Raw genomic sequence first — 8353 nt, 5'->3', positions numbered from 1 at the left:
GTATAAATGTCCTAAGAGTAGAATGGTTGAGAGACACCGTTATAAAATCAAGATATTACTATAAATATACAACAGAACACATTACATTTAAAAAAAAATATATCTATTTAATCTACCAGTCACACTTTACTTTGGTTGGTGGTTTCCTAACAGCTGTTGCGAATATCGTCGGGTGTTAGCAAGGCAAGTAGCTCTCAAGTCAGAGTCATTTCTTACGTAGCGCTTATTTTCAGCACGTGCAGACACTCTTCGTTCAGACCTACCGAGATCATCGTTAAAACATCAGAAATAATGTCCATTAACTACTGAATACATTAAATACCATTACAGAACACATGATAATTAAAACCAAACTATAACAACACGTACATTATACATTGAGCTTTGAGACGAAGAAAGAAACAGGGCTGTACTGACTCCATCTAACAGAATATGTATGAAACAAATTCTCCACTCTTCTCTTCCTACACTTGTAATTATATGGCTACAGAAATATGTGAACGCCTAGAGAAATCACATAACTATCAGTGTTACGAACACGAGTTCAAGAGTATCGACTTTGTCATTTTCATGTGCCCATGTTTCTCGTGGCTTTACTGCATTGTTTACACCTACAGCCAAGCAACATAACAGATATACAGTACATGACATTTACTTCATTGTATTCAAATTTCATTTTGTAAGATTTGAGGTTTTCACAGCGGCGAGTATGAAGATTTCTGTCTTCTGGGTTGTTGCGCCATGTAGACCAGTCGATGTTAACCAACGTTTCAGAGGTCATACTGCCTCTGTCATCAGGGCGATGACATCGACCAGACTACACGGCGCAACAACCCAGAAGACAGAAATCTTCATATAGAGGAATTTGGATACATGTACACAAAATGGTAGAAGAAAAGATTATTAGAAAAATGCTTATCAACCATGTTGGAAAAAAAAAACTAAATGGCAGAGCTTAAAATTGCTTTACAAGACACAAAATACCAATCCTTACAATATATTGACTCAGAATATAATTCAGAGGTACTGAAATTCAATTTCCACACATTCACGTCCTCTATTACGATACTAAAACTGTAGTCGTACTTCAATTAATATTCTGTAATTCAGGACATTTTTTATCGTACTTTCCGACGTAAAGATACTAGTATGAGAAGAATTCCAAAGTGTGCCATGTTCCAGCTGTAGATCCAAACAATAATTTGTGTGTATAATATTCTATTATCTTACCCTAGTTCTTATATGCATAACATGAAATCAGTTTACATAATCTCACTTAACACAAATATAAGGCTAACGATAACATTTCTTGAATGTATCTCACAGCTGCGTAATTTTTCCTTTAGCTGTACTTTTGTGATGTCTTGGCAACCTAACTGCACATGCAGGGGAGTGGGGGGGGGGGGGGGGGTGATATGGGAGAAGATGGCACGTTACTACAAACAAACAATAGCACTGATGCTGCGTCCATGAAATGACTTTAAACCGGGCGGTTTTATTACAAGTGAGCAACATTAACAGCGTGATGGGGCACATACCCTGCATCACACAGGTTTAAAAGGTAATTGAGCACGATCAACCGACTGAGCTACAACACAGACACAGAGGTTCAGTATGCTGGTTAATGTTGTTATGGAATTGTTTCAGGGATCCTTTTAAAGAATATTTGTCCTAAATTATTCTTTAAAGTATAACAGCAATTAAGAATTTTTACTGAGTGTTTAATTATGAATGCACAATGGCACAATGTATAATGCAGACTATAAAAAAAAAGGAGCATAAATTTCTCTGACGTATTCCCTGAGGTATCTTCAAAGAGAAATAACATGTGAGACTCAATGTCTTGAAAAAACAAGCACAGGGCACTGGAAAAAACAAACAAATTTTGAGATCTGTGTGTGTGTATACACACACATTTACAAATTTTGGAATATTTTCATATCTTTTAGACTTCGTAAATATGCCTGGTAGAAAGAACATCTGAGCAGAATTGTTGTGTTAAAAAGACCCCCGAACCTCGTTACAATTTATGACAGCGACCTTTTAACCTATACCCACAGTAGCTTATTTAAAGACTGATACAAGAGACTGACTTTATGAACCATATTTTGTTTGTAATTAACAAGACCAATTTAGTTTACTTGCAGCTTCTATATATACATTTTACAAAATATTCAGACATTTTCTATAGCTTTAAAGTGATAAAACTTGCTGTAGCATTATGGATTATGCTCTTAATAAACCTCGATAAAAATATTCTTTCTTTATGTACTCTGGTTGTTCATCTTCATGTTAAAATCTTCCATACAAAACATAATATCTATAAAATATATCTACAAAAAATTTTATTTTAATGGGATTGTATGATTTTTAACATTATCAAGTAAAATTTCACCTTAATTCCTTATGAATCACGCTGGAGGGTCTCAAACAATATTTAATTTTCTAATATCTAACAGGCAAAATTTATTGTTATGTTAAAAGGAACAAGAAACCACATATTAATTTACTCATTAGGAAATGCCTGTGTGTGTTCATGACAACCTTCGGACGAACACAATGTGCAACACTCCTGAAACAAATCTACCCTCAATACTTGTTTAGTTACACACTCACAGCTGCAGGTATGGATGTTGCCACATAATTCTGATTATCTTTATGTTATGGTCATGTATGTTCATCAGTCTGTCACATGTATCATCTATAAAGTAGTGCATAAATTTTAATGTAATATGATGTTGTGGAAATACAGTAAATGTTAGTACCCAACAAAAACTTTTGTTTGTAACATTTTACGATACAGTGAATTATTTAATAAACACAAGGAAACATAATTTCTGACTCTGTGCGGTGTAATGAGATTTGCAGAAGTTCACTCGGATAGAGACTGTTGATACAGAAAATGAATGCATGCCATAAAGGTCCACTGACAAAAACCAAACATTTTCCATAAATCAATCACTTACTTACCATGACTTTTTATACAATCACTAGGCCTAATTATTATTTCGTATTTACTGCAGCATTTGTAAATGAGAGGCTCATATTAAATGTGGCCAAGTCTCAAAAATCAGTTTTAAACACGCAACTTATAAAATATTATTTCAGCATTCCTCAATAGAGGTTTTTCAAATATACAGTGCAGTAAAAACCTAAAGACCATCATAGAGAAACAGCATTAATGTCCATCGCAAGTACATGAATTCTTCTATTAGGGTCAGGAGTGACAAAGGGAAATTTATTTTTTAGGCAAACAATTTATCTATCTTGTCACATGTGAGTGTTGTAAAATAACAGATATAATGTGTGTTCACATCCCAGTCATGTTTTACACCCAGGGAAAGGACCCCCAATACCAACTGGAGAGGAGGCTGGGTCCATCCCAGATCCAACCTGGATGCACAGGCTACAAGAAAAATATTTTGCCCCTGACTGGGATCAAACCCTGGTCATTCATCAAACACTATAGTGACTGAGCTATTAGCCCATAAAGTAACAGCTGTAAAATTAAAAATGACAAGAGAGTCAAATGTCAGCCTCCAGAGGACACTATTCAGTTTACACATAATTATTAATCATTATCCTTCCCAATGTTTAGACTTGTTTATCATGTTATGTATAAAACAAAGAGATTAATAATAATTTCTGATTGTTAAAGTACAAAGTCATGGTAAGGTGGTTGCTGAAGAAGATACATTGGGACAAGGGTAGAACGGGAGCTTCCCTGATCAACCATAACCTGGCCAGCAACCTACTCCATGTCTTCAGTATGACATATACAGTGTCACAAGCTGATGATGCTAAAACCTATGTCTAGAGACCTAAATCTACTACAGGGTGTCACCTTACATGGTGGGGCCATGTTCTTGCACTCTTAGCAACACAACTCATAAATACAGTGAAACAAATGTCATTTTTGTATGATGCTGGACTTCTCCAAATGTTTACCTATTTCACAGTGTAGTACGGACATTTCAATCAATGTGAGTGAGGTAATTCAACATGTGAATCACATATTTGGTGTTCATCTTTAAAATGTATGTTCGTAATCACTTACTTTGGCAAGTCATAAAATGCCATCTCACTTATAAGACATACATTTATAAGACCACATTTATTTACATTTTAATAACCTTTGACATGAAAAACACAATATATGTCTTTGGAGTATGAAACATAGCCAGTCATACCAATATCACTAGATGACAAAAGAAAAATCTGTGTTAAGTGGCAGCCCAGGGAAAATATCCTACTTATTCCCAAACATTTTTATTTCAAATCAATCAAGACTCTATTTTTCTGTTACACGGTACATATTCCAAAGCAGAGCCCCAACCGACACCTCCCGAAATCCTTATATACTGCACCGGGAATACGCCATTATACCACTCACACCATTTACATATTCTGTTCCAGATGTATCAGCTACATTACATGTAGTATAGAAATTACATGACAAATTTTTCATTAGGACTGTATTTTATTTATTAGGGGTATTTTTATAATAATTTTGTGAGTTAAAAGTATTGGAATATAACATGAAATCTGAGTTGTTCTAACAAATGCAGAAACTGTGATTTCATATAAGGCAATGCACTATTCAGAGTTTCCTGGTGTTTCATTACAAACTGCTTTGGAAGAAACTTTTAGTGCACATTTTTGAACTCTGCTATTTGAGATACAATCAAATATGAATTAAACTGCAAACTACTAACTTAATTTTTGTGTACCTATCCTAAGAGGTGCAAGACATCGACAATTATGATGTCAATCTTTCAGTAGGAAGAAAATTATAGTTCCTGTAACCTTGCCAGTTTCTTTATGTCTATTAAGATTCCATACAGGAATTCAGCTTTCCATGCATAAGTATCATGTGAACAAGACTAGAAGAACCAATAACGTGTTTTCAAAAGAAAGAGGGTGCCCAAATAATAACGAGCACAAGAAAATACTAGCATTACATGCTAATAAGAAAATCTCACATAAATTGGAGAAATGTGACTACAGTAACAAAAACATGGCCTCACTAAAACTATACTAGTTACCTACATTTCACATACTTCAAAGTATTTTGTTATATACTAAACATCTAAACAATTGTTATTTTATTTCATAACTATACTATTTTGATAACTGCAAAAATGTAGCCTTAGACACTACACGAGTTTTTAAAAATACCTGAAATATTTCATTTTTTTATTTTTTATTTTCTTGTGAGAGCAAGACAAAATTATGGGACGAAGGGAAAAGACGGGGAAAATACCTGGTTCATTTTTAAAAGATTATGCACATTAGTTATTTCTGTCAAAGTTGTATGACCTGAACATAAATGTTTTTTTCCTACTCATATCAAACCTACATTCACATCTCTATTTATAATACGCTTTACATTCACTCTTACTCGTCCATTCGTTAATGTCACACTACATTTGGAGAACACACACCCATGAAATAGTCAACAATGCAAGTACAAACTTACAAACCATTTCAGCATGTGAGAAAAACCTTGTTTGACCAAAAAAGTTTAAAAACCTCATTCTGTGACAGAAGTTACACACACAGGTTTGGTTACAGCCAAGGTAACACTAACTACATTACAGGCGATAAAAATTATTATTTCATATTTTCTACAATTACTTTCTAGAAATAAAAAAGAATATAGTAAGAAAGATGAGGCACTGTTCTCTTCCATTCAACACACATACATAAGATGTTCATACATGAAGACAAAAAATTGCTTTTTTTTACTATGTATACAAGGACTGACTGGTCACTCATCATGAAAACCAAGTATTCTCGCTGTTACGAGGATTATACAGTACAATTATACAGAGATACAAAGGCTTAGAAACAAACTGCAGCACATCTGCATATATTGGGTGGGGGGGGGGAAGAGAGACTCAGGAATTTGTTCAATGTGGTTAATCATTGTTCAGTGTGTGTATGTATCTATATATATAAAAACGCAGGTGCAGTGGTACTTTTTAAAATAATAATTGACAGGATAAGAGCTGTGGGCTACAGGAGAGAAAATACAGCAAAATCTGTAAGTTAATAAAAATACATACTAATTCAGTTCCCAGTGTAGCGTAAATAATAAATTCAAACTCTTGTGTACCTATTACAACTTAAAGACGCATATTTTGTGTTAGAAAAAAAAGATTCTTAAATGTACTAAAACCTTGTACAACTGACAAATGACTGTAATGGTTACTTAAACTACGTAATTAAATAAAACACATGACTTCACTTTACAACCTGTACTGCAGTTTAAAAGACTAGCAAAATTTAATCTATAAATGGAGACATAAATGCTTATGCTGATAATAAAACTCATGTTACTAATGTTATGATTAACATTATGAATGAATCATAATGTAAATCATAATATTAGTAACATCAAGGATCAAAAAATATGTATTATACAAAATCTCATCTAATGGATAATGTATTACTCAACTAGAAGAAAACTATCGGCTACAATGACATTAAGCTGAAATCACCCGTAAACTGCAATATATATTTATACATATATATTTATGCACGTAAAACCATCATTACATGACACACAAACTTTTGGGAATCACTGCATTTAAAGAACTCCTCAAACAGAACCATCAGTACCAACATTCATTTAACATGTAACCTATTTAGAGCTTGGCAACAATCTGACAAAAATAAGCCATAATATTCTGAGCAACTTAATAAAACATAGGATAGTGTTACTGCTCCATTCGACCTCTAAAGTACTTACACCTCACCCTGCTTCAGGTAAAATATAAATTTTTAATATCTATATAAAATATGCAGGGCTGCTATCCAAATTTTTTTATAAAACTTTCCCTCTGTTACATTCCTGCAGTTGCAAAAGTACGTGAAAAATGGGGTTGCAAAAATGTGCCTCTTAGGCTGCAGGGCCAGAACGAGTTTAGCACATCTTTGTTAAATGTGGCATGTATTCACAGTTTTGACTATTACTTTTTTTCTGAATTTTTTCTTCTAACACTTCATTCCCTCACTCAAAGATAAATAAGAGAATGAGGGTGTCAGTATTGATAAGACCCGATGCAAATGCCTGACAGTGTCAGTGGGATCTGAAACCAAAACCTTGGTAACCAATTGCGGGTCTCATGATAAATACAAACTGTCATATTACAAACTAAATTCAAGTAACAAAAAGTAATCAAGTTTTTTCTTAATGAATATTAAATGAGTGTTACAAATACTAGGTTTGTTTTAAATATTGAAGACTGATGGAATTTTGACATATCTCCAAGCCCTGTTTCTAATTACAGACACAACCAAGGAAAACAACAAGATTATTATTAAAGTGGTGCAAAGTTAACTGACTATAGAAGAGCTAGAAGTCTCACAGTGAGCAAAAGTGAAGTTCTTGTGACCCTGTTGTTGCATGACTTGTAATGATGGTGCTTGAAACATTAGAAGGCACAATTGCAACATTATGTTGATTAAATATTGAAATTCCAATCATGTTTCTTGGCTAAAGAACATGTTAAATATAAATTAAAATAGATACTGGAATTATGACCAATTTATTTTGATATGTTAACAATCAGAAATTTTTAGTTAATTATTAACTCATTTACACTTTACCCCCTTTCCTTCGTGCCAAATTATGAAAACAATACAAGAAGCTTTAAACACAGAACACATGTTTCAATTGTCTTTGGAGACAAGGAACAGCAATTACAACTGTACGTACACTGTTTAAACATACTACAATTTCACTGATGAATGTGGATTACTGTATTTGCAACATAAGAAGACTAATTGATGCATAACTTGTCAATGTTATTGTTCTGGGTTGTGACAACAATGTGTGGACTTGTATGTAAATACCAACATAACAGAGAAACAGAATGTCTCAATCTTCAGAGACAAAGTTGGTATCTAACCAGAACAACACGTTCAGATTCACTGCTGTGAGAACCTCTAATCTCACATGATGTATAATAATGACATTCTACTAGCTGGTATGGTCATTAAGTATTAATGATAGTTGATGCAAAGGGTTGCAATAGGATTCCTCTGAAAGCACTAAAAATGAAGATGGAAAATAAATGGTTACTGAAAAGACAAAGAGAGGAAGAAATAAAAGAGTAAGAACAGATTGGGCACAGAACAAGACGTAATTTATGGGAGAACAGAAATAAATGGAGGAGACTTGTTCATAAGATGATCCACTGTGGTGACATTGTCACTAATTGGTGGTGGTTGTGATGAGATAATTAGATTATGTGAGATTGTGTATATGAGAAATACATACAAAATTTTTGTCAAAAAGTATGAAGGTAAGAGACAACTTCTATAGTTTTAGGCAGAGATAGGATAA

The sequence above is a fragment of the Zootermopsis nevadensis genome, unplaced genomic scaffold (assembly GCF_977971745.1).
Source record: "Zootermopsis nevadensis isolate Lab colony 2312 unplaced genomic scaffold, Znev_1.0 Znev_ptg000012l, whole genome shotgun sequence".
In the NCBI taxonomy this organism is placed as follows: domain Eukaryota; kingdom Metazoa; phylum Arthropoda; class Insecta; order Blattodea; family Termopsidae; genus Zootermopsis; species Zootermopsis nevadensis.
The sequence above is the reverse complement of the archived record's forward strand: the minus strand, read 5'-3'. Positions refer to the sequence as shown.